The 13,307-nt window shown below is 38.7% G+C and overlaps 1 long non-coding RNA gene across 2 annotated transcripts in view; it reads left to right on the plus strand.

Annotated features, from left to right (window-relative positions):
- Window positions 1-9,868, plus strand: part of LOC110956175 (uncharacterized) — a 56,297-nt gene extending 46,429 nt beyond the window's left edge. For both annotated transcript variants that reach the window (XR_007946667.1, XR_002596036.2), the window contains one exon: window positions 1,901-9,868. This is a non-coding gene — a long non-coding RNA (uncharacterized LOC110956175). The remainder of the gene's footprint in view (window positions 1-1,900) is intronic.
- Window positions 9,869-13,307: the final 3,439 nt, after the last annotated feature.

Raw genomic sequence — 13,307 nt, forward strand, 5'->3', positions numbered from 1 at the left:
GGCCAGTTTTTCCATTGTGCTGTTTGTGTTTATTGTGCATTTCTTTTAATTCTCATTTGAAATCCTACAAAACTATTCTCAAAAAATGGAACAAATTAGAAGCAGCTCTGGGAGGACGACCAGCTGCCTCGACTGGAGGGAGACAAGATGGAAAAGGATAACGAAGACAAACAGGCAACAAACAAGACAGTATAAACACTGGACAGATTGGTAGCTGCAGGTCAGAAATGTGCAGCTTTAGAGCCAGAAATACCTGTAGAGAGGTTCAGAGAGGACGAGGCACAAATTACAGGAGAGAGGACGTTAAAAACATGCAACAGAGCGCATAAATGCATGGAGAAAGTGGAAAGAATCATAGAATACTTGTGTATAAACACATGAAGACTGAGGTAAGAAGAGGAAAATTAAAGTAAAGCATCTTATAACAACAAAAGCACTCAGAGAGCGCAGTACTCCACCAAGGCGGCTCAGTCGTATCATTTCCAACGGATGAAATGCTGAAAACAATCATGGCAGAAATCACTGCGACATAGATGTGTCCATTTAATACAGATGTACCCACAAACAAAATGACCTTGTGTTGAGCACAGGCGTGTGTTATACATGTGTACGTTATGCACAGATACATTATGTACGGAACATTTCCAGCAACCATCACTCCTGTGTTCTAATGCTACATTGTGTTAGCTAATGTTGTTGAAAGGCTAATTGATGATTAGAAAACCCTTGTGCAGTTACGTTAGCACATGATTAAAAGTGTGAGTTTCCATGGAAAACATGAAATTGTCTTGATGACCCCTGACTTTTGAACAGTAGAGTATATGAATGATTGAAATCTGAAGAGAACAGTATCTAACCTGCAGTCTTTACTTTCTATGTGTGTTTTTGTGTACATACATCCATGCGTACGTGCTACATAAAACAGTTTGTTCTCTGTGGGTTTTTTTCTCAGTTTTATTTTGAACACTCTGACCTTTGCGTCTTCATTCCTGTGGTGATTGTGTCTGTGAAGAGAAAACAGTCTTCAAAAAAACCCCAACATGTGAGCAGAAGTTCAGGTGTGTGATACTTCAGCTATTTCCAGAAAACCAACAGATGGGCAGATATTCTGGTGGGCCAACATGAAGGGCTTCCATTATATGCCATCTACAGTATATAAACTACAGCAAAAGACACATTGGTGAACTAGCGATTGTTCTTAACTCTCAGTCCGACAGATAAAAGTTCCCAGAATGTCCCAAATATTACTTTCAGATGGAACTGCACAGTCTGACTTGTATTATTCTGAGAAGTGAAGTGACTTTAGCGTGTTCGTCCAAATCTTTGACGAAGTCGAACAGAAACATCTTTTTTTAAAGTTAAATCCATTTGCTTTCTACAACTGTTTATGCTTTTGGAGTGACTTAGAGTTTTTTAACACAAGCAAGGATCTAATCAGGAGAAAACAACTTGCATAAGAGTTCAAGAGTCATAGTAGCACCTTGGTGTCTAATTAACGTAATTAATTCATCAATTTCAAAAAGAATTACAAGGTTAAGTTAAATTAAGTGTGAATGTTTAATGTAAGCAGCAGTATGTAAGTATGTGTACAAATCTACATCAAATATCTGTAAATGTGAATGAGATTTTTAAATGTGTGAAAGAATCTGCAAATATACGTACTCAAAAACCTGAATTAGAGGCAGACTGATGTCATTTAAGATCATTCTTTGCAGTGAACAAATCTTATTCACATTTGCAGATTTGCATACAAAGTCAGAGATATTCCTGCTTTTCTGTGGTTAGTATTTCGTGGAAGCTGCTCTGGATAATCTCAGTGCTGTCAGTGCTGCCTGCCGTGTCAGTAAAAGTGGTGTTGTTTAGGCTATGACATCAGCTCCTGATGCTTGTCGCCCTGCAGGACTCCAGTAAAGAAACAGTAGCTGTCATAGCCACAGGATGCTGTAATAGTCGACTCTGTGAGGTTGACGTCAGTGGAAACTCAGTCGACTGATTCATCTCTGCTCAGCTGGGGGCTGAAGCCTCGTCTCAGGGGACCAAGGCCGGGATTCCTCAGGTTCCAGGATGTCTGCTCCGACGGAGGAAGCAGGAAACCTGGTGCTCACATTAGCAATGACATCAGTGCTGGAGGAAAAGCCTGCACAGAAAAGGTGTGGCGGCACGATTAATGGCTGGTTTGTCACAGATGTTGCACAGAAATGACTTTTTTGTGAAATAGTGCATCAAGACAAACAACTTATCTGCTGGAAAACTTCACTTAAACACCCTGCAGCAGTGAGAAAGTCTAAAGAGATACTTTTTCTTTACTTTTTGGGGTCAGAAGTTCTCCTGATACCAACAGATCGACTGACTTTCTCAGCTTCTTTCAAGTTGTTTTGGAAAAGTACGGAGAGCTTTTTGGACACAGGCCTGTTTCTACTCACAATATGCTCTATATTTAGTCTGGAGTTTGTTTTAAACACATACACAGTGTGTGTGAATGCAGTGTGTACCTTCCCCGGGTTTGTTTGTGCAGGTTTTACACATATAGCTCAGGCCCTGTTTGTTCTGGATGGATGCGTTTAGCTGCTGGTCTCCAAAGCCTGAGCTCAGGTAGGAAAGCAAACTGCTGCAAGCTGAAGCCTGTAAGGAGTGAAAGAGTCTGTTTTCAAGAGAATAAAAGTCTGCAGACACACAGTAAAAATGTTTTTAACTGAAGTTTCTTTAACAATTTGCTGTTATTTTACAGTTTTCCCTTGTTTTACCATTAAAAAAGATGCATGTTAAGGATCAAAATATTCCCACCATCACATTTTCATTGTAGTTTTAGACCCAGTTTAAAATTTTATTCTTTAAAAAGAAGCATTTCTGCAAAGTTCTAGTTTTCAGCGGGATGTTGTCATTTAGTTCCCAGAATGTTGACTTATAGAAAGAAAGAAAAGTTACAGCATTTTCTGAATATTAGAATCTTACACCGAGGAACATTCTTCTTCTTTTGTTGTTATTTGTCTGAATGTGAACATGTTCTGTCTTAGTTAACCTTTAACCTCACTGAAACATGATTTCAAACATTAGACGAAAAGGTTTTCTTTAAAACATTATTAGAACTTGTAGGTAATATTAGCCAGTGTTGTGTGGATGTGTTCTGCTTATCTGGCCGACATCCACAACATAAACCGATAAAATACCCCAAAAAAGGACTAAAAGAAGAGTTAAGGGATAATAATAACTTTTAAAATTTATCCTGACAGGGACACTAAGAAATGACATATTAATCTGGAGCTGTCACAAAAGACTATTTTTCTGTCAAATAGACTATTACACAGATTAGTTGATTAATTTAAATTATTAATTTTCCTCCAAACGAAGTTTGTTCACTAAAACAAAAACACTCTACAAGATGAAACAGAATTAATTTAGGAATAAACTGGCAGTAGTAATTATTTTACTGTCTAGGTTACACGGATTATGCCTTGTACACATGCCCAGGAATTAGCATCTTTATCTTCTACAATTCACTTTTTTACCCGTTTTCACTGTGCTGACACAAATTTTGGCAGATCTTGGAACTTTAACGTCACTCAGACCCTCATAGACTCAGAAATTTAATGGAGGAAGATTCATTTTTTGTGAATTTAATGATTTTTCCTGCAAACCCAAGAAGTCAGCTCATCTGAAGCCATGAGATTTTTACAACAATTCCTGCTTGACTTTCTCTCATTTGCCTGAACCAGAATTCATAGTTGGTCATCCAGTAATGGAGACATTTTACTTGACACCGCAAACGTAAAATCTCATACTGTGCAAGAAGAAAACTTGGGGGATTATTGGGATTACACATCATCACTAAGTATGTGTACTAAATTCCCTGGCAATCCAGTCACTATTTCAGTATCAACCAAAGAAAAGACTCAGCCATTACTAGAAACTAGTGGTGGGATGTGATTTTAAAAATTAATCTAAGGCTTTGAAATTAATCACAATAAATTGTATTTTTGTCAAATAGCAATATTTGATAGAATAAGCAAATTTTTTCAATTCAAATAAATGTTGGTTGACAACTGAATCGATGAATAGACATATACATGAACTTAAACAGCAAAAAGGTTTGTTTCATTTCTATTTATCTGCATTTTTCATCTGTTTACTACATTCACAGATTACTGCAAACTCAAAGTGCAAATATAGTGATTATATTCAACATTATATTCAGCTTTAAGTGCTGTGGTGATAAGAAAACTTTATGTTGAGTAATTTGAACACAACCACGCTTTTATCCAAGCTGACATCGGGACAGTTTTTTAAAAAATATTTTATTTTTGATAGTAACAGTTAAGACTGACAGGAAACATGCAGCAAAGGGCCATGGGCAGGAATCAAACCTGGGCCACTGCGTCAGAGACCAGCCCCTGTACATGGGTCACCTGCTTAACCAGATGAGCTACACGTGCGCACAGGACAGTTTTTTAAAAGAAAACTTTTCACCCAACATGCTCAGTGCGGTCTCATCTTTTATCACTATTCAACAGACTTTCTTGTGCACTGGCATCACTCAGTGTGTCCTGTGCATCTTCTTCGCAGCTGGAAAACAGACTTTAAGTGCATTACTGCCACCTACTGGAGTTGGAGTGTGAATCAGTGTTAACAGTGTGCCAGAAAATAAGTAACTGAGAAAGGTACGATTAAATGCGTCATTTTTTTAACATGTTATTTTTTTCTGCAATTAATTAATCGAAATTAACGCTTTAAAGTCCCAGCCCTACAAGAAAGATACAAATAATAAACAAAAGCAGTCCCCACATTCCTGCAGTCCAGTGACTGATGTGATGTCACTACTGTAAAGCAGAAGTAAGTGGATCAGGCATCATCATCATCTCTTAATAAACTCTTCCTTCTGAGACTATCTTTGTCTTCTCTGTCAGCCTGCAATCATGGCCATCTGTGCCATTTATGGAGCAGAAAGCAGCAAACTCAGCCAGATCCCTTCTCCGCCTCCCCTCAATCTGTCCGTCCAACATGCACGTTATTGAACAGCCTTCACAGCTCCTCATTTGCCAAACCAGCTGTGGAGCTGGAACCGAGACTCAAGTTCGACCCAGATGTCCCTGAAAAGAGACTCTGAGCCGAGAGGACGACTGCACTTTTTCGCAATTCTTGGAGATGATTTAAAAGCAATGATTTTTTTCTCTTTTGTTGTGGTGAAACACATTCTCTAAATATTCCCCTATGAGGAAAACTCGTGTATAAATGCTGCCTGACTTTTATAAACCTCCAGCAGGACATGCCGCTTCAATTGGAGACTTTGAAGCTTTCCTTTTTTTGTTGTGAAGTCTAGAATATCAAAGCTGCTGATTGCGCCTCGTGTTGCGCATTTAGCTGCATGTTTTCTCCAACTATCCCCTCCTGTCTGACTGTTTTACTGCAGGGATCTTTCTCATGTTAGCAAAGCATCAGCTCCCGTCTGCATTCTTTCAGAGGAGAATGCCCGAGGAGGAGGGATAAAAATCCAGGAAATGACTGAGAATGAGAATAACCCACTCGCTCTATGAAATCCACCCTCAAAAATCATGACATTTAAGCTTGACTGAGGAGGAGATGGAGGGAAAACTGAACTGGATCACCTCCAAATCACTTAGTATGGTGCTTAAGCAAGCTCAGATGATTGGCAGATACTTACACAGACCTTTGACTTTCATGGCGACACAAAACACTTACATTTTATCATTTCCTATCTCTATATTCAGCTGTGAAGGGCTGCACATGGGGCAATTTTCTATAATTTACTGCAATTACTGTCTAATACTGTCCATGCAAACTATTCTTTGCATGACATTCGGGGTATTTTCAGGACTCCTTCGGGTCTTGTCTTGCTCAGTTCGAATCCCAAATGATGTTGGGACTCAAGAAACAATCATGCATTTTGTTTTTTTCATACATTTATTAAAGATATTCTGGAAACATGACAAAATCTGCAGGATTTCACTTGGAACATTGTGCTATAAGATGGAAAAAAAATTGAGCTCTTTGACCATAATGACCAGAAATAGGTTATAAGGAACGAAGCTGAGGCCTTTAACCCCAAGAACACAAACCTACCATCCAGCATGGTGGTGGCAGTATTATGCTCTGGGGCTGTTTTGCTGCCACTGGTGCTTTACATAAAGTAAATGGGATAATGAAGAAGGAGGATCAGTTGCACATTCTTCAGGAAAACTTTCATGGTGACACAAAACACTTGCATTTTATTATTCTCTGTCTCCATGTTCGGCTATGAGGGGCCACACGTGCTGCAACGTTCTATAGTTTACTGAAATTACTGTCTAATACTGTCCATGCAAACTCGTCTTTGTGCGACATTCGGGGGATTTTCAGGACTCCATCGGACCACGTCTGCTCAATTCGGGTCCCAGATGATGTCAAAGTGAAGCCGCTTCACACGGTCATTTGTGTAATTGTGTGAGAAAGTCTGTGCCGCAGAGACTTTGTGCTCATTGGAACTGTCACTGTAGCACTTACACTGCTGTTGTCTCTGTGAAATGTCAACATTAGTACAACGCAGACTGTCTGCCTCTGCACTCCACAATGGGACTGTTGTATCAGCGTCAAAGACATGACAAAGTGTTTAAAGTACGGGACACTTGGAAAAGCTTAGCTCGGCTCTGTTTTGGAATACGTGTGTTTTTTTGCAGAACATCTGAAGCTTTGTTCCGAACGCAGCACCGTGTCATAATTACAGCCAGTTTCTCTGCCTCGGTGGTTGAAATGTTTTTAATGTTGCGAGACATCAGACTGACATGAAAGAGAATATTTTTAATGCCGCAGCCTGGAAAATGTGCAACAACTGATGATGATTATTCAGCCTTCTCTTCAACTGTCGCTTCTCTGCTTGTTCTCTCTCGCACACATCTTGCATAAGAATCTGATACTGTCTTTTGAACGCTTGTAAATGAATCCATGCAGCGTGGCCTCTAGCAGATTCGAAGGAAGGATGACCCATATTAAAAAGGTTCAACAACATGTTTTAGATTAGGATTATGTTTTCCATATGCCCACCTACGTTTATTAGCAGAATTCATCCCATTCTTGTACTCTGGATGTTGGGTATTTTCAAAGTTACAAAGCTGTATTATTCTCTTTTTGTGGATGAGACATATCATTAAACTACAGCTGACCATACTTCAACACATACGGTCTGATGTCACTGGACATTTACAGTCGTGAACAAAGGTTCACATACACTTGTAAAGACCATATGTATCATGGCAGTCTAGAGATTCCAGTGACTCCAATAACTGAATTTTCTTTGATGGAATCATTGAAACACATGTATCTTTGTCACGAGAAAAACAATCATACATTTAGGTTCTTTCGTAGATTTATTAAAGGTCTTCTGGAAATGACAGAATATACAGGCTTTCTATAAGATAGCTATGGTATCAGATGAAAAATGACCTATTTGACCAGAGTGCCCAGAAATATGTTTGATAGAGAGACGGTGAGGCCTTTAACCCCCCAAATACCAAACCTACCGTCAAGCACGGAGGTGGCAGTGTTATGCTCTGGAGCTGTTTTGGTGCCAGTGGAACTGGAGCTTTACACAAACTGAATGGAATAATGAAGAAGAAGGATTACTTCCACATTCTTTAGAAAAACTTAAATTCCTTAGCCAGAAGGCTGGATCTTGAACACAGCTGGGTGTCCCAACAAGACAATGACCTCAAACACACATCAGAGTGGTAAAGAAATGTTTAAATCAGGCTAGAATTAAACATAAACTCCATCAAGAACCTGTGAAGAAAGAAGTCTGTATAAAAAAGCCAACAAATTTAGCTTAACTGCACCACTTCTGTGAAGACGAGGGTTAAAGATACAACCAGAAGCATGAGGAGAGCTACCAAAAGCACTTAGTTGATGTGAAAATGGAGAAAGAGCTTTTAACCAACTATTGGTTTTGCTGTTTGTATATTTTTTTGACAAGGAGATTTTATCATATTTCCAGATCAGTAACAAATCCATTGAAACACAAACATGCATGATTGTTGTGACAAAGACACACGATTTTCAATGGTTCCATCACAAAAAAATAAGACTTATAGGTGTCATTGAAAACTCAAGACTATATACATGATCTTTACAAGTGTATGGAAACTTTTGTTCACAACTGTATGTGTTTCACAGTTTGAAAGAACCCCATATAAAGGTTGGAGGGGTGGAAGTAAGTCATTCAGGTGACGGAAGTTTGTGTCTTTTCTTACGTCATTCTGTGACTTAAATCGTAACGTGAAAATTTAAGCTCCAAAACTAGTCATTTTGAGGAAAAAAATCCTTGTTTAAGTTAAATTGCACCCTTTCGCATGACATCCATTTCTAAAGTTCATAGATCTTAATTGGTCTATCAGACTACTGTGAATGTTGAAAAATGATGCTTATAGGTATGTGGTGCATTCAAACATGACATCAATTGATCCTTGACATACATGACAAGTTGTGAATAAAACCATGCTCTGAACCATAGGCCGTGTAAAATGTAAAATACTTACTCTTATAATCTAGATATTAGATTCCAATGTTTCAACTCTTTACAAAAAACAAAGTTCAACTCCTGAGAGACTAAAATCAGGGCTTAAAAGATGCCAAAATAATCTCTGCTGCTTGTAAAGCTCACTCACTGTGAACATATGTTAGATCTTAATACTGAGATAAAAATGTCAACCGTTTTCCATTCAAGCATCATACTGTAAAGCACAATGTTTTGTTCCTTGTCTGTAGCGATTTACTCTATTCAGCTTCAATGTTAAAGTTGACTGTGGGGTACAAAAGTTCAGAGACTATGTTTATATGTTTATAATGTGCAAAAAACTGTACCTGATCTAAATTTCTCTGCCATCCCTGTTGCAGTCGTCTTGTGCAGCGACACACTGCTCCTACTGCTCCTGGAACGCTTGTAAAACTCCCTGGAAGTCCTGTTATGTACACATGTCAAGAACCATCTGAGATGAATCTCCTACACTGTGTCAAAACAGAGACCCTTCAACTTTGAATTTCATTGTAGGAATGAGGAAAAAAATCACAGGAAGTTAAATCTGGTGAACAAGCCGGAGAAAGACTAACAATTGTGCAACAAACAAAAAGCACTGTGATGGAGCTCAAACCACATTAGAGTATTACCATGCCTTCGTGCCTCCGTTCAGGTGATTTACACCAAACGTTCCCCCACAGGTGCCTCAGCATGTTGCAGTTGAACTTGATTTTGTAAATTCAACCGTGGGGGAGGAATTCATGACCAACAGATGAATGGTAAATATTGGTCCTGGTGCACTCCTGACCTGACATCTTGTCCGGTCTTTAAAAATGCGGTTCTTTTACTGTAAAAATGGTTGTTTCTTCTCTTGATGTAGCTACAGACACACCTCTGGTCACCAGTGATGATCCTCCACATAAAGACTGGATCATCTGGCTGCTGACTAACATACTCTGATGTCTGCTGTCTGACAGTGTGAGATTCATGAAAAATTCGTAACTGTGCAGCGATCAGTGGTACCAAGAAATGTGTAACACGGGCGTCGGTATTGAGTTGGTGTAATGTGGTTGCCTGACTTCTGACAGTTACTGCCTGCACGTGTTGCACATGCATGACATTCTTGGTGCAACATTAGCAGTCTCAGAACTTTTTGATCGCACCTTAAATCTGCTGCTGTGCACGACACTGTTGATCGTAATGGACGGAAAGGTGTAAACAGCAAAACGCAACCAGATGCTGCAGATGTGTCGTTTGATATCTTGGTATTTTTGGCATTCTGCTTTTGACATACTATGCACTTGGAAATAGTAAATCTTCTACTCTTGTATTATGTAGTTTGATGGTATGGATATTGGAAGTCACACTTGGTGTCAGAGGTTTAAGTTGCAACAACTTTAAACTTCCAATAAAAAAAATGAAACTTTGCTTTTCAGTCTTTTTTCAGTAGCTCTTTAAATGTAAATTTTTACTTGTGAGAAAGATGTCAGGACTGCCGTGGATATATAGTATTTTTGAAAGAGATTATGCATATATGTTCCATTTTGTGTTCTCAATCATGGCAAAATATTTTGACATGAACTAAGCAAAGCTTACAAGCTGGAGAAAGACATCTTTTACTGTCAGACTCAAACATAGTGTGATCTCCATGCAACATTTATCCAACACACCCAGAACCTAAACATCAACAAAACACTCTATTTTCATTTCCCATTATAATCCACTCCACATGGGTTAGCCGCATAACTTCACTAAAGTCTCTGGAAACATTGTAATGGACTTGAAAACAAGTGAATTTATATGTGTTTTAGTTGTAATAACTTACATCATTATACAATAAAAGGTACCACCACTTATCTTGTTGCTGTACTGCACTCGAATTTCTCGTCTGGAAACATTCGTCAGAGCGTTAAAAGTCTGATAATGTGGCTTTGTGGTTCGGTAAGATTATTTACTTCCAAGCGTGGAACAATTTTCGACATTTAATCATCATTACAGCTCAGGACATGGTTTATATTTAAACATCCAGCTGCTGGGAGCGTCTAAAGTGAGAAAATTACCAGAACTCACGGTGTAATTAGTCTGTAGTCCTTGGCTGAACATCTAGTTTTGACTCCTGACCTCTTTAAGGCTCAGACGTGTGTGTTTGTGTCAGACCTATGTGTGCATGTGTTGACAGCGCACTGGCCAGTTTAAGCCTCTTGGAGAGTCCGACCTTTTATAAGATCTTGAGGCCGGTATTAGGCCTCTATTCAGCCGACTCCGGACTCCAGAGATGTTTTGGTGCTGAATTCGTCAGAGCTGCTGGCCGGAGGGGAAACTGGCACCAGGAGACGCCGGCCGAAGACGCTGAAGGACTTGAGCCATGCTTAGTCAGAGAGCAAACATTTTCATCCTTAATCCTCCCCAAAGTAAACTTGACCACCAGATTTGCCAAGGCCTCGGGACACCAGACAGGATGTTTAATACCTCCTTCTGCTTCCTCAGATAACTTAATGAGCTCTAATGTCTGGCTGAAGAACAGATTCAGGCTGTTTTTTTTTAGTGGAGAAAGTTGTTGACTCTTTATTCGCCAATAGAAGATAAAACGAAGGTAAAGTGCAAGAGTTTGCACAATTTAAGTCTATTTTTACCATTTCTACCTCACCACAGTTTTATATTTTTGAGTAGACTCATAAACAGAAGCTTGCTTACAGAGGAGAGGTTGAATTTAAATGTTGTGTCTCAGCTGCTGGTCATTTATAAAACAGTCTTCCATCAAAAATATGCAAAAATACAACACTACTGTAGATGTAGGTGCTAAACATATATCATATTATCACCGAAATCCTGTCACTCAAAGACTGTCAATCACAAAAGTATAAATTCTTAATATCATTTTGTATTAACAATATCAACTCCCTGAGGGCTTAGATGGTGCCAGAATTAGCATATTTCTGTCTTAAACACTGAAATTATCGCCTTGTATTAGTCAAGTTTCAGTTCACATCTTTGTCTGTTCAGATCTGTCCTTTAACCTGTTGGATGTGAAACTTAACTTGATTATTAACAGAGATTACTGTTTAATTTTGAAGTCATGAAGTTATGTAGTTAAGTTTCCGTAAGGCTACAGTGGCTTTCCACCACCAAAACTGAGTCAGTTCAAATGAATATTGGGCCACATTTGAAGAAATTTCTTCAAGGTTTTCTAGAGGTCATCACATATTGTACAGGGCTGCAACTATCCATGATTGTGGATTACTTTCTCCATTAATCAATTAGTTGTTCGGTCAGTAAAATGTAAGAAATCTGTGAAAAATGTCAATTAGCGTTTCGCACAAACCCAAGATAACAAATGTCTTATTTTGCACACTACTTAAAAATATTCAGTTTCTCATCTTAAGAGAAAGCAGAAAATTTAAATTTAAGACGATGGAATCAGAGAATTTGGACCTTTTTATCTTAAAACAAATACTTAAATCAAATAATCTAGCATCAAAATAGCAAATAGCTCATAGTAGCATTAACACTTGCAGCTCTAACACTGCATGTCTAGAGAGATATAAATGGGAAATCATTCAAATTTGGATAAAATGTGTCAGTGTCGGCTTCACATAACCTGACTGAGTGACCGTACTGAACTCCTATATGTGATCGTACAGGTACAGTATGAGGGTCTACAGGCCTGGATCATTAGCCGATGGGCCACTTGGAGTTATTTGTGCCAGTAGCTGTGCATGAAGGGAATGTTATTCTAAAGCCTGACTGTGGAATGCACTATTCAAACATTATAGACTTCCCCACACACTGTTCTATGTTCCCTTCACTTGCTGATTGAAAACATCAGGGTGGCACCTCGGCATAGTATAAAATGATTTCCTTTATTCACGTCAGCTCAAATGTGTTGCTTGCTCTGGTCGGTGCAGTAAATGAAAACAGAAAACATGCCTGCGAGGGTTTATGTACCGGTGTGTCCGACAACATGCATGACTATACATATTCATGCACTATAATATAACTGTCAAATGCGGGTCTGGTGTGGCATCACAGCCGCCTGCTGCCACATTAGGGAGGTTTTTGGTCATGATGGCCGACTTTTAAGTTGAGATTTAAAAATGGCTTCCTAAAAACTTGTCCGTGTCTTCTTGGAGGCCAACACTGGATTGTTGAAGTTTAAAGTCTGGATAAGAAAAGAGTTACAGAAGCAGGTGTGGTGGAAAGAACTTCCCCAGGTAACAGTCACAAACAAAGACAGATTAAACAAAAAGAATACAAAATACAGCACTTTAAATAAAACAGACATAATGAATACATGTGTTGATTGACAACTCCTCTGATCAACAAGTCCTCCAAGCATTCTCACTGTTTACTGTTCACATTTTGTTGGCCTTCTTGTTTTTCTGTATTACCTCAGTTTTCCTGTTATTTCTTGTTCATGCTGAAAGTATTTTTTCTCACAACTTCAATTGCTGAGTCCTGGTGAACCAACTGTAATCACAACTTTAATTGCTGATTTCTGAGGAAACAATTGTGAGGTGTGATCGAAAAGTTTCAAGACTGCACTTACACGACCGTTTAAAAGTTTGAGACCACATAGAAATTTCATTATTTTTGAAAGAAAAACTTTTTTTTTTCAATGAAGATAACATTAAATGAAGTCTAGACATTGTTAATGTGGTAAATGATTATTCTAGCTGGAAACAGCTGGTTTTTAATGGAATATCTCCATAGGGGTACAGAGGAACATTTCCAGCAACCATCACTCCTGTGTTCTAATGCTACATTGTGTTAGCTAATGCTGTTAAAAGGCTAATTGATGATTAGAAAACCC

This window comes from Acanthochromis polyacanthus, chromosome 14 (assembly GCF_021347895.1).
Source record: "Acanthochromis polyacanthus isolate Apoly-LR-REF ecotype Palm Island chromosome 14, KAUST_Apoly_ChrSc, whole genome shotgun sequence".
NCBI classification, from domain to species: Eukaryota; Metazoa; Chordata; class Actinopteri; family Pomacentridae; genus Acanthochromis; species Acanthochromis polyacanthus.